The sequence below is a fragment of the Zonotrichia albicollis genome, chromosome 4 (assembly GCF_047830755.1).
Source record: "Zonotrichia albicollis isolate bZonAlb1 chromosome 4, bZonAlb1.hap1, whole genome shotgun sequence".
NCBI classification, from domain to species: Eukaryota; Metazoa; Chordata; class Aves; order Passeriformes; family Passerellidae; genus Zonotrichia; species Zonotrichia albicollis.
This window is the reverse complement of record NC_133822.1, coordinates 72,402,581-72,420,406: the sequence shown is the minus strand read 5'-3', so window position 1 is coordinate 72,420,406 and position 17,826 is coordinate 72,402,581. Positions and strand designations below refer to the sequence as shown.

The window sequence follows — 17,826 nt, the reverse complement described above, 5'->3', positions numbered from 1 at the left end:
ACATATATATTGTATATATATTATTTATTTTCTTTTATTTGTATGTATATACCGTATTTTTATAAGTTAGATAAGTCATATATTGCATTACATGAGGGGCTCAAAGGTGTTGTGATCTGGACAAGAAAATTATTAGACAAGCATTGGATGGCCCTGTAGCAGGACACATTTCAATTTTTAAGAGCTTTTGTGTTTCTACATGTGCCCAAGGTGTCATCTCTTGGCTTTTCTATTTATTCAGACTGGCAAAACTATAAAACACTGCTCCCATAAGCACTCCCTCCTTTTATAAGACAACAAAAAGTTAAAAAACAAAACCATCAAACCTTCCCAAGCTGTCTCCTGAGAAACAAGAGACTTTTGCCCAGGGCAAGGAATCAGCTTCCAGCACCTCAAAGAGCAGAGCTGCAGCAGTGTTACAGGATATACAAATCTCTACAGCTCTGGCCACTTTATTTTCACACAGAAGCAAAGCTGAGCACAGACGTGCAGCACTGAACACTGGAGAGTTTAAAGCAGAGCAAGAGTTCACACTGCACCCCTGGGGAAGCAGAGTTCTGGGCAAACTCTTGAAAGCTCTGACAAAAATAGGCAGAGAAGAAATGTGGTATTGGTAAAGAAAGTAATCTATCCAGGCACTACAACAATGCAGTCATAAAATGAAGGAAAATGTGTTTAATGATAATTCTAGCATATATGCTCAATCATTTTGTCCCAAGGTATTTTTCAATGTTGATTTCTATGCCTGGCTTTTTTCTGGGCCATCAATACCCCACCAAAACTAAACCTAAACCATCATTAATTGGTTTTTTTTTGCATTGGTTTTTGTTGGACTCTGCACCACTCTCTCTTTAATGTGGGAAGCTGAATTTCACATAACAATTCCCAGCTGCTGCTCTCTGACAGTCAGCCCCAGTGATGGTGTCCAGCTGAGGTTATTCCAGCATTATCCCAACTGATTCTCCCTTCTTCTTTTGCAGGTTTTGTTACCAGCACCTGGTGCAAAGCCACCTGCCTTAACCAAACACCCCTCATGTCTATTTTAGACAAAGCTTTTGCTCTTTACTGTGTGCATTGCCTCTATAACGCCCTTTTCACTTTTCCTACTACCAGCAAAAATTTCTCTTTGGGTTTCTCACCCCCTTGATGTTTGTATTCAGCCTTTTCCACTGTTTCACACCAAAGAGGACTTGGAGGGACATTCAACAAAGAAACAACAACAAACCCTCCTGCCTGACCAGAGCCCACTCCAGAGCATTTCTGTGATCTGGTTTGGAAAAGTTATGGAAGAGTTTTGTTCTGTGCCTTATCCATGGGGAGCAAAGAAAAAAAAAATTCTCTTTTTCAAAACCAGCAAAGCACAAAAATGTGAGATTGATGGAATTGCTTTCTTGCATTTCTTCATTTGCCATCTCAGAACAAACAGTCCCAAATCTTCCAATGCCAGCAAGGGCTGCCACAGGGCTTTTGTATCACCATGGCAGTGAAATAAATGTCAGATATTTGAGAGTCAGATATCAGCAGATATTTGAAAGGTGAAAAGAAGGCAGTGCTGGGGGTGAAATGTAAAGGTGCAGCTTCACATTTCAAATACAAATGGTGGGACAGTGCCACACTGGATTTTACTACAAAACAACTTCAATAAAATATTCCAAGGAGAATTTGTACTCCTGCCTGCAGCCAGAGGAGTAGTGCAGTCTCACATATACACAGAAATTATCTGGGGGAGAGGAGATGCTTAATCAAGAACCAAAAAAGAGAAATTCTTCCCCAAAACATCTTTCAGCCCTGGCACCTTGCCATGTGAGCAGCACTAAATCACAGCTTTATACAGATTTGTAGAAAGCATTTTTCTAAAACAAAAAGTGTTAAGTTATTCAGTCAAATATTTTCTGCTAAAAAACTTTTTCAGCTGAAGTTTCAGCCTTCCAATAAATGCTGGGGAGGAGTAGTAGAGAAAGAAGTGTAGACTTGCTACAGAAAAATACATATTGCATCCCAAATTGGAAATCTCTTTTGATAACATGTTGTAGTTCAGGACCTTACTGCTGTTCACACTGTCTGAACTGGGCTCCTCAAACAGATTATATCTAACTATGCAAAAATTTCGCAATTTTTATTACGAAATCTGTCCAGGAGGACTGGGAACAAAAGAAAACTGATCTACAACTTCCAACAGTTTCCTTCTGCACTGTTTTCAAAACAAATTATTTAGTCCACAGGCAAACCTGTTCAGGTTTTTCAGAAAAGACAATTTTTCACCTTACCTTCTGTGAAAGACAATGACTTTATAATAAAGACAAAAAAAAAAAAAAAAAAAAGATTTGCAGGTTAGTTGGTCCCGGAGATGCTCAGCTGAAATCCATGTGAATTAAACTCACAAAGATTTTTAAAGCAAAGTCCTAAAGGTAGTCTACCCCAGTTCCAGCCCAGCCTAAGTTAATAATGTGCTTTTAATTAATTTAGTCTTTCTTTTGCCTAAGTTCAAGGGTCCAAGCCAATCATCTACACAAAGTTGCTTATCACAATGAGCATTCATAATTTCAAGTATTTGGTGTTATGGAGCTGAGATGGGCAGAAGGATAGGAAGATACCTACACTGAAAATGCAAGTTTACAAAAGTTTTTTTTGTTGTTTGGGAGGGGCAGGGCTGTTTGTGATTTTTTTAACAGCTCATCCACATCTACTAAGCTGCTGTGGTATTTCAGAGGCAAAATTTTCAACATTGGCTGACAAACTCCACAGAGCTCTTTGAGTCTTTAAACTCATTCCATAATTTAATACATTAGAAATGTTTGCTCTCTACTTTTCAACAAAACCACTACTTTTGATAAATATGGACCAAATACTTTCTTGTCCCAAAATATCAACTAAGCCTGAATATTTAAATCTTAAAGATGCAAGACTTTCATCCATTAAAAACAACCAACTTTAAAATAGAAATAAATTTGGTTGTGGCATGTAAAACCTTTTTGCAGAACTGTGTTTAAAGTTCACCTAGAGAAAATATTTTCCCTACCTGCAATGTTGCTTTGATTTCACAAGCTTCCTGTAGCCATATATTGAAGCATGCATAATTAACATATGGAAGGTCTCAGAACATATTACCACACATTCTAAATATAATCACTCATCGAGTATGATGTCATCTGAAACTAATTCAGGGCCCTCACAGCAAGCCTGCCCTTTGAGCTCAAACCAAACTGGCCATGGGTGTCCAAGCTGTCCCCATCTCCTGCCTCCTCTGTCACGGACAGATTTGCTGAAAAATACTTTTGCTAGGATTTTTCTCCTAAGAAGCCTCAGAGAAAAATAAAAATTATGATTATCTGCTGCTGTGGAATGCAACAGGTGCATCTTTGATTGGTTTCATGTGGTTGTTTTTAATTAATGGCCAATCACAGTCTGGCTGTCTCAGACTCTCTGGTCAGTCACAAGATTTCCTTTTCCTTTCCTGCCTTCTGATGAAATCCTTTCTTCTATTCTTTCAGTATAGTTATAATATATAATTTTCTTTTAATATAATATACACCATAAAATAATAAATCAGCCTTCTGAAACATGGAGTCAGGATTCTCATCTCTTCCCTCATCCTGGGACCCCTACAAACACCACCACACCTCCTCCAAAGGCTCAGGGGAGCCTCAGGGTCCCCTCCTGTGTCCCCCCTCCTGCCAGGTGACCTTTTCCAGCCAGGTTTGCTGTCCCTGCTGCCTGTGGGGTGGGGGCAGCTCAGGCACAACCCCCCAGCCTGTGATGGTGTTCATAGGGATCTTAGGTCGAGGGAAAATATGAGGCTCTGACTCCGTGTTTCAGAAGGCTTGATTTATTATTTTATGATATATATTACATTAAAACTATACTAAAAGAATAGAAGAAAAGATTTCCTCAGAAGGCTAGCTAAAAACAGAATAGTAAGGAATGATAGCAAAGGTTTGTGGCTTGGACTCTCTGTCCGAGCCAGCTGACTGTGATTGGCCATTAATTAAAAACATCCACATGAGACCAATCGCAGATGCACCTGTTGCATTCCACAGCAGCAGATAACCATTGTTTGCATTTTGTTCCTGAGGCCTGCCAGCTTCTCAGGAGGAAAAATCCGAAGGAAAGGATTTTTCATAAAAGATATCTGCCACACCAATCCACCAGAGAAATGTTCACCTCCTCAAGCTGACTCCTCCTGCCCATGTTCCCCTCCTGTCTGTAACACACAGTTCTGGGGTTTTGTGTTATTTTAGATCAGAGAAGGCTCATTTGGGCCAGAACCCACAGCCTAAATACTTGGCTTGCTTCTGACCACAGGCACAGATTACCTTGAACAAAACCAGCCTAATGATTATGGCACCATTCTCAGTTATTTCCTTTGCTACCAGTTCTGCTGGTAATAATAGCAGCTGCTGAGTACTTGACACTTTTAAAAAGCAATTGTCCTTATTAAGTAAATAAATATCAACTTATCTTTGGGGACTCATTTTTTGTGAGCCTTGGCCTTACTCTGGCTGCTTTTGTTTTTCAAGCTAAATGAATTACAAGTATTATCCCACTGTTAATATCTACACCACTGAATGCCAGCATCAACAGATTCCATTGACAAGCTGTGCTTGGGTTTCCCCCCTCCTTCTATCAAATGTGCCAGTGCTTTAAAAACGTCCCCAAGTAATTGGAATTACTCACTCAAAATGGAACTGCTGCAAATTTCCCCCTGTGTGGCAGATAATTAGTTCTGGGCATCTCGTCCATTGTGCCTTGGGGCATTTTCTGCAGATGCCACCTAAAATTCCAGAAGATGTGCTTTTCAGTGCGGGATCACAGCAGGCAGCCGTGCCAGGAGCAGTAACAAGGCTGCTGACAGCCTCCCAGCTCTCCTTCATTCAAACAGCCCCGTGTTTTTTCAGCTGAGCTTTTTTCTCTGAATACATTCCTCTTCCCACAAATAAGGGCTTTGGAGAACTCAGCCTTGATAAACAAAACCCAAACCCCCTTTAACAACATATTGAATAAATGTTAACCCATCTCTAAAGATTTTCCTCTCATTCTCAAAAATACTATGCTGGTATAGGTGAACATTAGTTTTATTACAGCACCTTTTTTATTTTTGCTTCCTACCTTTTCCATTGCAGCAGGCAGCAATAAATAGAGCACAAGAACAGCATTTTGCTTCTTATGCATGGAAGGATATAAAGTTTCAAAGCTTTTTGGCACAACCAGATAAGGCTGAGCAAGACTTAAAATTTAAAATAAATTCAGTGCTATCCAGCCCAAGGTAACCCTCTTGTGACAGTGGCTATAGGAGTTACATCATTTTATAGCATCACAACAATCACTGAAAATAAACTGTACCATAACTAACTTTTCTGATGTTGCATTCTGACAGTGCCAAGGTTTAAAAAACCCCAAACACATATTTTGTATCATAAATAAAGTATCAGCTGTTTAGAGATGCCAGCAAATGTTAGGGCTCCATCCTGTTAGCACCTTTTAGATTTTATCCCACCCAGGTTACACTCTGAAGTTTCTCAAGAGAAATTTTTGGGGATAGAACGCATAACTGTGATTTTACAGGCAAAAAAAGTCACATATGGATCAGCAACTACAATTAGCATCTTTAAACCTGGATGATTAGACACAACTAGCTGTATCTGGACATCAATACAAAACTTTGGAAAATTCAACACAATTTATTCACCTAAAAATGAATCCAGGTGCTACTGAAAGAAATTCAGTTACTTTCTCAGTGTACCAGATTTTGTCTGGGATTGAAAGAGGGATGCTGGCAATATTTTGTGCTTGTGACACAAGCACAAAGTCATTTCTGCTCCCTGCAGTGAGTTTATTAAGGTTTTTTGTGCTCAGACAAAGACTCTTTAGCCTTTTACTAACAGCTCTTAAAACTCCTTTGCTTTGCTGTTCACAACTTCTATTCGGCATGAGTGGATGGAAAATAAATTGATTTAGAATTTGAACTGTTGGCAGGAAGCAAATCTATATTTTATTGCTCTAATCCATTCTAGACTGCATTGGAAGCAACCTAATCCACATTTCACCTGCAAATCCTAACCTGGGGACTCCCACAGCAGCCAAGGATGCTTAAAGAGATGCTCTAACAGGGTAATGTTTTTTTATTAGACTGGGATTTATCATCATGAGGAGGTGGTTGTTCCCCAGGAACAGACTTGTTAATGGAAAATGGGAAAAACTCCTCTACTGCTCTGTGTGGGGCACATACATCTACAACAGGTCCAATGAAAAACTCCAACCCTCCAAAAACCCATCCACACTCATGTAAGTTTAAAAAGCTAAATTTAAGACAAATTAAATCTGAACTTGGGGGAAAAACATTCAAACAAAGAACCCTTGAAATAGAAACGCAGATCAGGCAGAAGATACCACCACCTTGAAGACAAGGCAAAAGGAGAAAAAATATAGGAAATCCTTTAGTATTAAAAAAATTTACTGAGTCTAAACTTCGCCAATCTCTAAAACAATCAAATTAATTAAAAAAAAATAGGTGAAGAAGCACAGAACAAAAATTTTAAAAGAGTATCCAGATCAGTAATCTCTAGCAAATGATTTCTTATGTTATGTGAAGCCATAATGGGGAGCCAGCAGAGTGTTCCCATGGAATGCTGTCAAAACTATTCTACTAATAATGTTTATGACATGCAATTAGCCACGAAGTCAAGGAGACACACAATATATAGTCCCAAACCACAACACACTGTCTGGAACAAAATGTCAGATGGAGAGATTGGTGAGATTCAGGGCTGGCTTTCAAGACTCATCTTGGCAGCCCCGAGCACAACTGGCAAGAGGGAAGCACAGAAGGAAGGCCACTATTGTTCTGGTTTATTGAACTTTTTAGCAATGATGCTTGAAATGTCTCTGAAGAGGCTTACAAGAATAGCAAGAGGAAAGGAAAAAGGCCCAGCTTATTGCAGCTGAAGGATTTTTCCATAAAAGGCAGAAAGAGGTATAAGAGAATGGGATGGTGTTGCCACCAAAGACATGAAAAGGAGTGACAAACTTCTAAGCCACAGCGGCAAAAAAATAAGGCAGAACCTGAGGAATAGTTGTTTAAACTCGATATTAACTTTGGAAGGAAATCATGCAGCTTGTTGAGGGACTTGGAGCTTGGCACAGCCAAACTGGGATCCATTTCCACAGTTCCTGAGCCCACAGAAGGCTCCTGAACAGTTCTGTAACAGGACTCTCCTGCCCCAGCCTGCTCTGCAGCTGTCCAGGCACACAGTGCTCACTGGAAATCTTGGCAGAGTGCTTTTCTGGGAGCCACAGAAGGGAACTGAAAACAGACTCTGAAATTCTTCTTTCTTTTTTTTTTTTAATAATAATATTTGTTATTCTGGATTCAGGTTCGGTGAGAAGAGCAACAAGCAGAAATCAAGTTTCAAGGAGACAGCCTGAACTGGGGAGAAAATACAGCCCAGCTTCCAAAGAAACTATATCAACAACCTTTCTGTTTTGTGTATTTGGATGGATTTCACTGAGAGCTGGAGCAGAAAGGCATTCTTCAAAAGCCTTAACCCAATTCTCTCCAAATTTGGTCAAAAAGGTTCTTTAATTGAATCACACTCAAAGGGGGGGAAAAAAGGAAATAGAAAAAAAAACTCCCATAAACTCAGTTACCACTAGCACACATTTCAAAGTCAGCTATCTAGGCTGCATGTTTAGTTTTTCATTTTGCAGCACAGTGGTATTTACACTATCAAAGCCAGAATCAACAGTGGTTGTTGATGGTTGTTTTTTTCTCCTCTTCCTTCCCTAAAAAAGGGTCTGGTCAAGGCTGTGCTGCTCAAAGTCTGCAGCAAGGCTGTGACTCAGTCTGGGAGTCCATCCTCCAAAGGCAAAAAGGGAGGGATGAGGGGCACAGGAGGAAATAGAGCTGCCATTTCAAAATAAACCCGCTTTCCAAAGGCAAAAAGGGAGGGATGAGGGGCACAGGAGGAAATAGAGCTGCCATTTCATAATAAACCCAAGCCAAGCAGCTGCAAGCAGTGGCTGTGCAGAGCTCCATGCCAGGGGCACAGGCAGGGCTGTGTCCTGCACAGGGACAGGGCAGGAAGGCTGTGCTGCTCCCAGGGACAGCAATCCACGGCACACACCTAAGGCAGCTCAGCACAGCAGGATCCTGTCACCACGGGATGAGGACTCAGAGTGGGGCTGTGTTGTCTGATCCAGCAAATCTCCTCTCCGGCTGACAGAGCTGCCCTTCAGGGTCTCCAAAGATGCAAGTCCCAGCCTCCTTTGATTTGCAAAACTGTAAATGCTTGCTCTAATCTCAGCTTGTTTGAAAAATAAGCACATTTCTATCCCCAGTCTATCCTCTATCTTTCAAAATAATCTCGACAACACACACTGCCTGATAGAGTTGAAAGTGTCATAAATGTTTTTTACAATCGAGTTATTTTCACAGTCAGGACAAACAACTACTCAGAGCTGACCTCAGAGATCTCTCCCAAGTTTTTTAAAGGATCTCTGTTCGTTTCAGCTGTGAAGAATAGCTCTGCCCTGGCTGCCAGGGCCAACAGAATCACAGCTGTAACAACTCCAGTGTGCAAGCAGTGTGAAAGCAAACCACTAATCCCAGGCCAGGGCTGGGGACTGAAAGCAGGGCACGGAGGGAACCTTGCAGGAGTCTCATTCCTCTGAAGAAAGTGCTAATAACTTAACTGGGCCCAGCAGGAGCCAAGGAAAAGAAAGCACTGGTCACAACTCCTGCTGCTTCTCTGCTGTCTCCAAATCAGGGGCAAGCCCCTCACGTTCTGCAGACAGCAGCACTCCTGGCTGGAGCATTCCCAAGGAGTCTGGCGCTCCAACAGCTCCTGCTCAAAGCTGTGGATGCCCCTAGAATGAAAAGCAAAACCATCTCTAACAAATAATCTCTTTTAGCTCTTGAGCTTTTCTGCTAATCAGCACTCAAGCACTGGCACTGCTGCCTGTCACAGCCCCAGTCCTTCCTAGCCAGGGCAGCAAGGAGTGACAGGGTTATTTCTGAGGCTGGTGATGGAAACACATTCACACAGCGAAGCACTTGCAGAGGAACCCATAAAGAGAACAACTGGATCCCAGCAAGTGCTTCAATTTTCCACTTTCCACAGATGAGCTTTAAAAATTGACCCTGCCCTAGATTGTGTGGATCTACCAAAACTCAGACAGTTTCTTGAATTAATCAGAACTTTAACTACCATTGCATTTTCCCTGTTCCTGAATCTCTATGCCATTAACAGATTAGCAGATTTATGTGCAAAGCAGGTTAATTTTTTAAAGTGCAAACCCACCTTGCTCATACTGGGGTGTACCATATAGTGCAGCCCTGACTTTCAGCACCAACACACACTGAGGGAACAGCTCATGTGTGAAAGGGCAAAAATTATGAGGACAGCTAAAAAATCCCCTCAGGCAGGAATTTCTCTACAGGATGGGAGGTACATTTTCCTCCATGACATCTTGCATCTACTGCAGCTATAAGATTCTTACAGAAAATTATTTTACTCACCCATCAAACCCCTTCCACTTACCTCTCAACACCAAGAGAGGAAAACCAATCCTCTGAATCAACCTGCCCACCCACATCCCACCAACACAGAAGACTTCACTCTCTGCCTTCAAGTAGCAAATCATTTGTTCCCTTCAAGTAGCAAATCATTTGTTCCAAACTCCATGCCTGCATTGCTTACAGTAAATCAGTTTTGATATTTACCTATTTGACCACTGGGATTACATTATCCCTACGTGCTCTTATCTGCAGTGACAGTCTGCCAGAGCTCTTTTTGTTTGCAGCTACTATTATTTTATTTGCAGTATGGGAGAACTGAAGAGCTGCTCTAAGAGACACAGAAAAGAACAATAAAAACAGCCTCTGTCCTAAAGATTTCCCAAGTCCAAGTAATTTGCCCAATCCTCCCTTTGTGTTTAATTTTTGCCATTGATGAAATCCATGTATTTTACCTTTTTCAGATACTCAAATTTTTGTGTCTTCCACCATAGTTTCCTTTTTCTCTAGAAAAATACCTTTTGTGAATTGGCCATACAAGGTTCCTGTGTCATCTTTCTTCAAAACTGTCAGAGATATATAAAATTAAGGTCTCTAAACCCCTTACCTTAGCTCAGTAACTGGTAACAGCAGTTAAGGCACATTTTTCATGAAGGATGGAAACCCTTTATCTCATCCCTTTTAAATCCATGAGTGGTTTCAAATATTTCCCCAGATCTTATCATTACTTCTGTTGGTCATCAGAGAATGCCAATCATGATTATATTGACAGTCTTGCATGGAGTGAGCAAGATGGGAGGGAGTTTTTGCCAGGAGATGTGGTGGTGGGACAAGGGGGAACAGTTAAACTGGCAAGGAGTGGATTTAGATTGGTTATGAGGGAGAAATTCCTTCCTGTGAGGCCCTGGCTCAGGTACCCAGAGCAGCTGTGGTTGCCCCTGGATCCCTGGAGTGCCCAAGGCCAGGTTGGACATTGGGGCTGGAGCAGCCTGGGATGGTGGAAGGTGTCCCTGCCATGGCAGGGGATGGAACTGAATCATCTTCTAGGTCCTTTTCATCCCAAACCATTCTGTGATTCTATGATTCATTCCATAATTCTGGAACAGTACAGAGCTCTTATCAGACCTTCAGTCCAGCAACAACTAATTTGCTATAAAATGAGAGCCAAGAGACCAGGTACAAGATTTTCTCATTGTTCTGGAAAACATTATTTGGTAAGGTATGTGAAGCCACCAATTAGTTTGCAATTGCCAGCAGAGCAAAATACCAGAACTATCTGTCTCATAATAGAGAAATTCCAGCCTTGCCTCCTCAGGATTCTGAGAATTCAATATGTACAACAATTATGATGTACAAAAGAAAAGGAAGCCATCTCCCACACAGCACACGGGGTCACATCTCTTCTATTTCAAGTGGCTGTGTTACAGGGAATCCTCAAAGATCCTTGATGACTCAGTCTTTAAGTGTGCCTGAAAAATTCCTGCCAATTAAGAGAAGCATGCAGAGGTACAGAGATATCTTGGGGCAGAATGCAGAAGGGATGCAGGCACAGTGAAGGGCTGTCTTCTCAGTTCTTGTTTATTAGTTACTTGCATTTATGTGCTATTATCCACCTGCATGACTAATTAATCCATGAGGTAGGGAGCAGAAAACTGCACAGAGCAGCCAAAGAAGGGCTCAGGATTTTGAGAGACACTTGTGTGTGAGCAAGGCTCCGTGAGTGGCTCAGGGATCCTGAATTAGAAGGCTGTTCAGATGAGCTTTGCCTCTCGAGCACTGAGTCACTGAAGGAGGTGAGCTGATGGGGTTGGAACAGCAAGGCAGGCACTTCACATCTCTCAGGTACACGAGGATGGGATGTGGGGAACAGGACTGACATCATCACCCAAAATGTGAGAGCACAAACGACGTCAAACGCTGGCAGCCGAGGGTGTGCCTGCAGTCCCTGGGCTCCTTTGGAAGCACCAGGGATGAAAGGCAAATCTCTGCACTTTAAAAGAGCCTCCATCAAAGGCCCAAGCACAGATGGTGACTAACTTCCTCCTGTGAAGAGAATCTTAAATAGAAAGCAGAAAAAGAGAGAGGGAAAACAGCCAAAGCGCTTGCAGGACTAAGCTGTGCGGATTTATCTGACCTTTATAAAAGCAAAGATCAATAGGCCTGACAGAACTTCACAAAAATGAAGGTGAAATCTTCCTCAGATCTCAAGCACAGTGGAATGGAAAAATAGTGCAAAACTATCCTAGTGCTGTCAGCAAAGCCTGCTACCTGTGGGAAGCCTCATCCCAAGCACAGGGTGCCTTTTGTGCTTCTGCCACGTTAAATCTGTGAGTCTTGGTGGCTGGTGATGTGTTTAGCACCACACTAAAATATGCTCCTTGTCACAAGTTTCCTGTTGTTCTGGTTTGGTTTCTGAGGAATCCTGACACAGGAGCCCTGCAGAACTTGCCTGAGAGCATGTTATGCTGCAGAAGGCATCACACACATCACTGATAAAACAGCCTCAGACAGATGTCCTCAATTGTTACATTGATCACTCAGAGGATTCCTAAATGCTAAACTCAGGATGGCATCATGAAAAGGCATTGCCTGTGCTGGAATGCCAGCTGTGTTTAGTGTAACCCAGAGACAAATAGGCAGGGAGATGATTTGTTGGAACTGTAGGGAGTTCAGCAGCCTTCCAGGAGCTACACAGGTAAATTTTCTTATGAAAACATTAGCACCTCATCGACCTCCAACATTTTTTAAAGTGCAGGATGAGCACTCTGATACCACATGCCTCAAGGATGTCTCTTCCCCACAGGGAGCATCAAGGGTGGACCTACTTGGTTCCCTCAAGCCCTGCAGTCAGGGACAGGAGCAAAAAACCATGTTAAAAAAAGCTTTTGCAGGAGCTTGATGTCTTCCTTCTGCTTTTCTTGGACATGGTCAAGGTCTATACAGGTGTATGCCAGATGGGCATGGCTACACTGCTTGTGTTGACAAGCACAATATTTCCAAGAGTTTTCTTGTTTTTCTTGGACAACCTTCTAGAGAATGCCTAAGATTTCTGCCATGTACTTCACTAAATTCTGGAAAATTTTAAACTTCCCCGTAGAAGCCAGGAGAAGATGAGAATGTTGCAGCTGGGGCCGGATGTTGTTCTGCTGGAGTTTGAGGTTTTTCTCCATTCTGTCAGATAGCTGGGGCTGGAGAAACAGAGCTGTGTGAGGAGATTTGATGCACCATTTTAAAGGTGAAGAGCTGTTCTCTCTGAAGGCAGTGGGCATAGCTGGCTTTGGGGCTGTGAGAGGTGATGGAAGTTCAGCCAGGACCAGAAACACAAGAAGCTGCCTGAGTAAATATGGGGTGAGCTCCTGTGCTGCTCTTGCTGCAACCTCTGGGCTCTTTTCTGGAAGCTGCGCTGCAGGGAGAGAAAATTCTGGCAAAAGGAAAGCCAAAAAGTGCATTCACAAGCAGGAGAGACATAATTGTTTTTGTGATGTGCTGGGACCACCAGCCTGAGGTCAGCTCTCCACAGTCCTAAAGCCCTTCTGTCCCAGTTCTGCACTGCCTTGCTGGTTTATTTCTGGGCATCTCCAGACACGTAAATGAAGTGCAAGGTATTAAATTCAGCATTCCTTATCCTTCTTGGTCCAGGTTTGGTGGCAGATCTAAGGAGTAACATCCAGTCCAATCTTCACAGCTGGCTCTATTTCCCAGACACCTTGCACTTGTTTGGGAGCTCTTTGTACCTCACATTCTGCCAAAAAAAAAAAACATATACAAAAATAGACGTAGAGGCAAACAATCCGAATAAAAACTAAAACCCCAGAGCTCTGGAGCAGCACTGAGACTGATTTGCTCTAGAGGAAAGTGCCACAGGAAGGAAGGTGCTGTCTGTGTACCAGCCAGACCAGAGCTCATTCCTTGCAGCAGGAAATGAGCCTGTTCTTGCAATGACCTTTCAGTCTCTTCCCATACCTGGCAGAAGCCACCCACAACTTTAATACACAATTTTTTAAGCTGTCATTGTCACAGATGGAAGATGAGCATCATTTGCCTGCGCTCATCACTCAGTTAAAGAGAGCTGGGCCCTCGCTGGTTCAAGTGAGGATCCTTAACCAGCAAACTGAAGTTATTTTAAAGGTTCTCTTCAGAATCCACAAAATTTTCTAGCAAAATTTCATCCTTGTCTCTCAGCAGGTCACTGAGAATGTTCACAGCTGAGCAGCATTGTTCTATACATGGAACAGGTGGTTTATTTAAACCACAGAGAAAAAAAGCTTCTACTTACACATTTAATCTTCAGTTCCCAGGATATCAGAGATGCCTGGAATAGAATTTAGTTCTCATTGTGGATATATTTTAAAAGACATACCGAGAATCTCTGTAAATGTAGATAACTGTGTGTTTGCCAACTTTACAATTCAGTGTGTTAGATATCACTGTTCATAAAGAAGTGTTCACCAAGTTTCTCCATATTGAGCCTTTTTTCTAGTGTCTCAGAGAACATGTCTTCCACTTTCTGATTAGTACCTCTGGATGCCTTCTAGGTTCCTTGGTCTCTCTTGTATTATTTGGCCATTACTCAATTACTTAAGACTTTAAAAGTAGACACTCGTTCTCAACAGTTTTCCAACCTCTTCTCCTAAACATTCCTTCCAACCTAAGGGGCTGCTGACAGCTGCTGAATCTCTGCATTTCTTAGAAATTTATTGTGACAATTTGCAGTTTTTAGATCTCCTTCTGCTCTTTTAAAAGTCCTAAAACTTTCAAATGCATTTATTAAAATGGAATACTGACGACTCAGTGATTCACTTTAAAGTGCAGATTTCCCAAAAACAAATCTTAAGCTGCCAAATCCAGCCCTGCCTTAGCCAGCCTCTGACGTTTTCATGAGGATGTGACTGCCAAGATATGGAAATTGAGTCATTTTATTCTGTCTTTGTCTTCTAGAGTTCAGATTCTGATTTCTCACTGAATTCATTTGTAGGGCTCTCCTCTGGAAAAAAATAGAAGAAAAAATCAAGATGACCAACTCCCTCTTTTATTAGATGGTTCCCTTGTGTTTACTTGTTCCTGACTGAGCTGTCACATCAAAGATATTCCCCAACCACATGCGATTATTCCAGTATCTCCTTATCAAACCACCTAACGACTCAGGGTATATCTGTGAGTTTCCTCACCATGAAGTCAGTAACAATGCCATTTACTGGAGGTGAGAGAATGCATTTCATCTGGATGCAGACAATGGAGGGGTTGTTAAAGCAGATAATTAGGAGTAGCCTCAGACCTTTGTGCAGTGTCATGTGCCAAGAAAAATAGCACAATGTCCCTCCGTGGATTATGGTAGAAGTTTCTAAAGAAAACCTGAGAGTGTACAAATGGTTTCCTCTCCCTTCTGCTTGATGGCTGCTCTGATGTCTGTGCAGGGATTCTTACAGGAGAAATTTATGCAATTTGCGCTCTGCCAGGCTGAAACTTTGGTCAATTCTTCTTTGGAAGGTTGTGCAATGCCACATGAGTCTTTGCCATAGCTCATTTTGGTACATTTTGGTAACATCTATTTGACCACAGGGCCCTCCTGGTCCCTGGCTTCCCTTAAGTCAGTGATTTTATCACACATTTTGTCTTTATATGCTACTGTCCTTCACAAACAGCAGCCTGGCCTTCAGCCACAGCTTTCTCACACGCATGATTTCTGTTTCTCTTCTGCTCTTGGTCTCTTCCCACTTCCTTTGTCATTGTCCTGCAGAAAAAACTCACAGGCAGCACCACCTGAAGGCTTTGCCACTCCCCCCCTGCATCCAAACCTTTCCTTGCTCACCCCTGGGCAACACTCCAGCTCCCACAGCCTCCACAGAGGGGATTTTTCCAGAGGCAAGGCAGAAATATCAGAAATATCACTGTTCCAAACAGCAGCAGGTTCACCTGCAGAGCTGGTTGGTCCTTGTGCTTCCTCCCAGCTGTGTCAGTGGCACAGCACAGCCCACCAGAGACCCAGCCAGGGACTTGGCCTCACAGCAGCAGCCTGCAAGAACAGCTCAGAGGGGGTTTGATTTTAATGGATTGATTTTTTCAATTCTGATTTTATGCCCACGGGCAGGGCAGGCACCTACAAGGCTTGGACAGCTCTCCTGAGGCACCTGAGCTCCAGGTCATCTCCTTGGAATCCACCTCCCTCAAAGAAAACTCAAATACTCCCATTTGTAGTTTTTTCCTACTCTCCAAGAGGAGAGCATTTTCCCCCCTCCTCTCTTCTCTTTAAGATCCATGCTCCATCAAAGATTTTCCTTTCTGTTAAGGAAAGAGAATTTTCTAATACTATTTTCACTGAAGTTGACTGGATAAAATTATCCAGAGTCCCACAAGTCATTTGGAAAGCTAAACATATTGATAAAATATGTACATTGAACATGAATATTTCCTACCTGTAAAACTTTGAGATATCTGCAAATAACATACTTGTACTACTGTATTAGGAAAATAAGCAAATTATCAATATTTTTATCTTTACAGTATATTAATTTTATCCCTTGTAAATCTCATGAAAAACTAACACATCTGGTATTTTCCTTGTTATCTTAGACAGAATATCTGAGCTTCCCAAGAGTTTGCATCTTAAAGTAGCTCGTGCAATACTCAGCTATGACTTCTCCAAAAGCTCTTTTAAAAAGCACAGCACATTTTCAGAGCACAGAAGTGACATGGAAAGCTAAGCCCTGTTTTCAGAGATGTCTGGAGCACTCAGAGACAGCAGTTCTTACCCACCTCAATAGCTCAGCACATTTGCATTTCTCCTGTGCTCAACACCTCTCGTGCCAGACAAGAGTTTTATCTGTGTCAAATTGTAATTGCTCATTTCTTTATGAATATGACTGTAATTATTACATCCACTCTGCATTTTAACCTCCATGGTGAATTGAGAGATGCAGTTTCTGCTGAAAACTGGCTGTGGTTTGACAATATCTGTCAGCTCTGATGCCCTGGTTGTGCATTTCACGTGCTTGGAAGGAGAGAACCAGCTGAGAATCACTCAAGCCAACAATTAAGTCTCCTCCACTGGACCTACAAGCAATGAAAGCCCTGTTGTTGATTTGAATAGCTTTCTGCTGAGAAATTGGGTAAGGCTGGGTCAGGGAGTGGCAGGACATTGGCAGAGGTGAGAGAAAACTTATTTTCAAGGAATGACTGCTTGGAGAGCACCAGCCCAGACCACCAGCAGAGCCCACATGACAAGGACAACTGCCAGGCACAGGGATGCTGAACAAGCCTCTGGGATGAGGTCAGGCAGGGGCAGAGCAATCAGGTCCATTTCTTGTTTTCCAAAGGGCTGTTGGGATCTCTAAAGCTTTCCAGGCTGCGCTCAAAAAATTCATTTTGCTAATCCTACTGTCTTGCTCCCCACTCCCATCATTCCTAAGGACTATTCTGGTCAGCTCCCACAGTCAGGGTATTTTTCTGTGGTGAAAGGATAGGAAGGACATCACACTTACCCCAGAGCCTGTTGTTTTCCACACTCTGCAGTCCAAGAAAAGGAGCAGACATTGGGTCAGCACCCAGGAGTCCTCCTGCCAGTGAAGCAAGTTCTGGGGGAAGAGAAGAGCAGAGGGAAATATTGCCCAGGTTCATCTCCAGCAGGTTCATGTGGTGTTTAAACAGCCTCTGTGAACAGGGTCTGGTTAAAGCAGCTCCCACAGCCCACCCAAGAGAGACCAGAGCTCCTCCTTGCTCTTATGTGGCCCAGGAGACAGAATCCACAGCCTGTGAGTTATCACAGCCAGAGTTTATCAGGGTTTTTGTGACTTGGCCTGGCCTGTCAGGTTTGACACACACTCTGTGCATTGTTTCTAATTTTCTCTGCTCTTGGGCTGCCTGGAATTTTGGTTTTATTTTTATTTTTCTCCTGCTTATTACATGATCATTCTGTTATGGAGCTCACTGGTCAGTGAGGTTTTTCCAGGCACTACAAAACAGGGGTGTAAATTCTCAGTGCCCTTGTCACCCTTGCTGCTGCTACAGCCCAACACCAGGAAGCCAAGTGGCACCAAAGCCATTCTGCTTTGCACCTCTTTACTTTGCTTTTTTTCCTGGCATTGTGAACTACCACTGCTGCTGCCTCACACTTTGATTCAGAATCTTCGGGTGAATATTTACACTCATTCAGAAAAGGCAGAAGTGTGCATTTTTATTTTCCTTTACCCAGGAGAGCACAGCCTCCTCTCTCACTGTGACACTGCTTTCTATCTATTGCTTGTTCTGCATTCAATGCCCATTGCTGACCTATTCCTGATCTGTGCATCATCACCACCCTCTCAGCTGAAAAACATAAA

General features: G+C 42.5%; 1 long non-coding RNA gene across 1 annotated transcript in view; it reads right to left on the bottom strand.

The window, feature by feature from the left end:
* LOC113458598 (uncharacterized) overlaps positions 1-17,826 on the bottom strand; it is a 127,053-nt gene that overhangs the window by 96,584 nt on the left and 12,643 nt on the right. The window contains exons 3-5 of the long non-coding RNA XR_012580145.1: positions 16,990-17,082; positions 13,788-14,495; positions 10,119-13,253 (exon numbers count right to left, since the gene is read on the bottom strand). This is a non-coding gene — a long non-coding RNA (uncharacterized LOC113458598). The remainder of the gene's footprint in view (positions 1-10,118; positions 13,254-13,787; positions 14,496-16,989; positions 17,083-17,826) is intronic.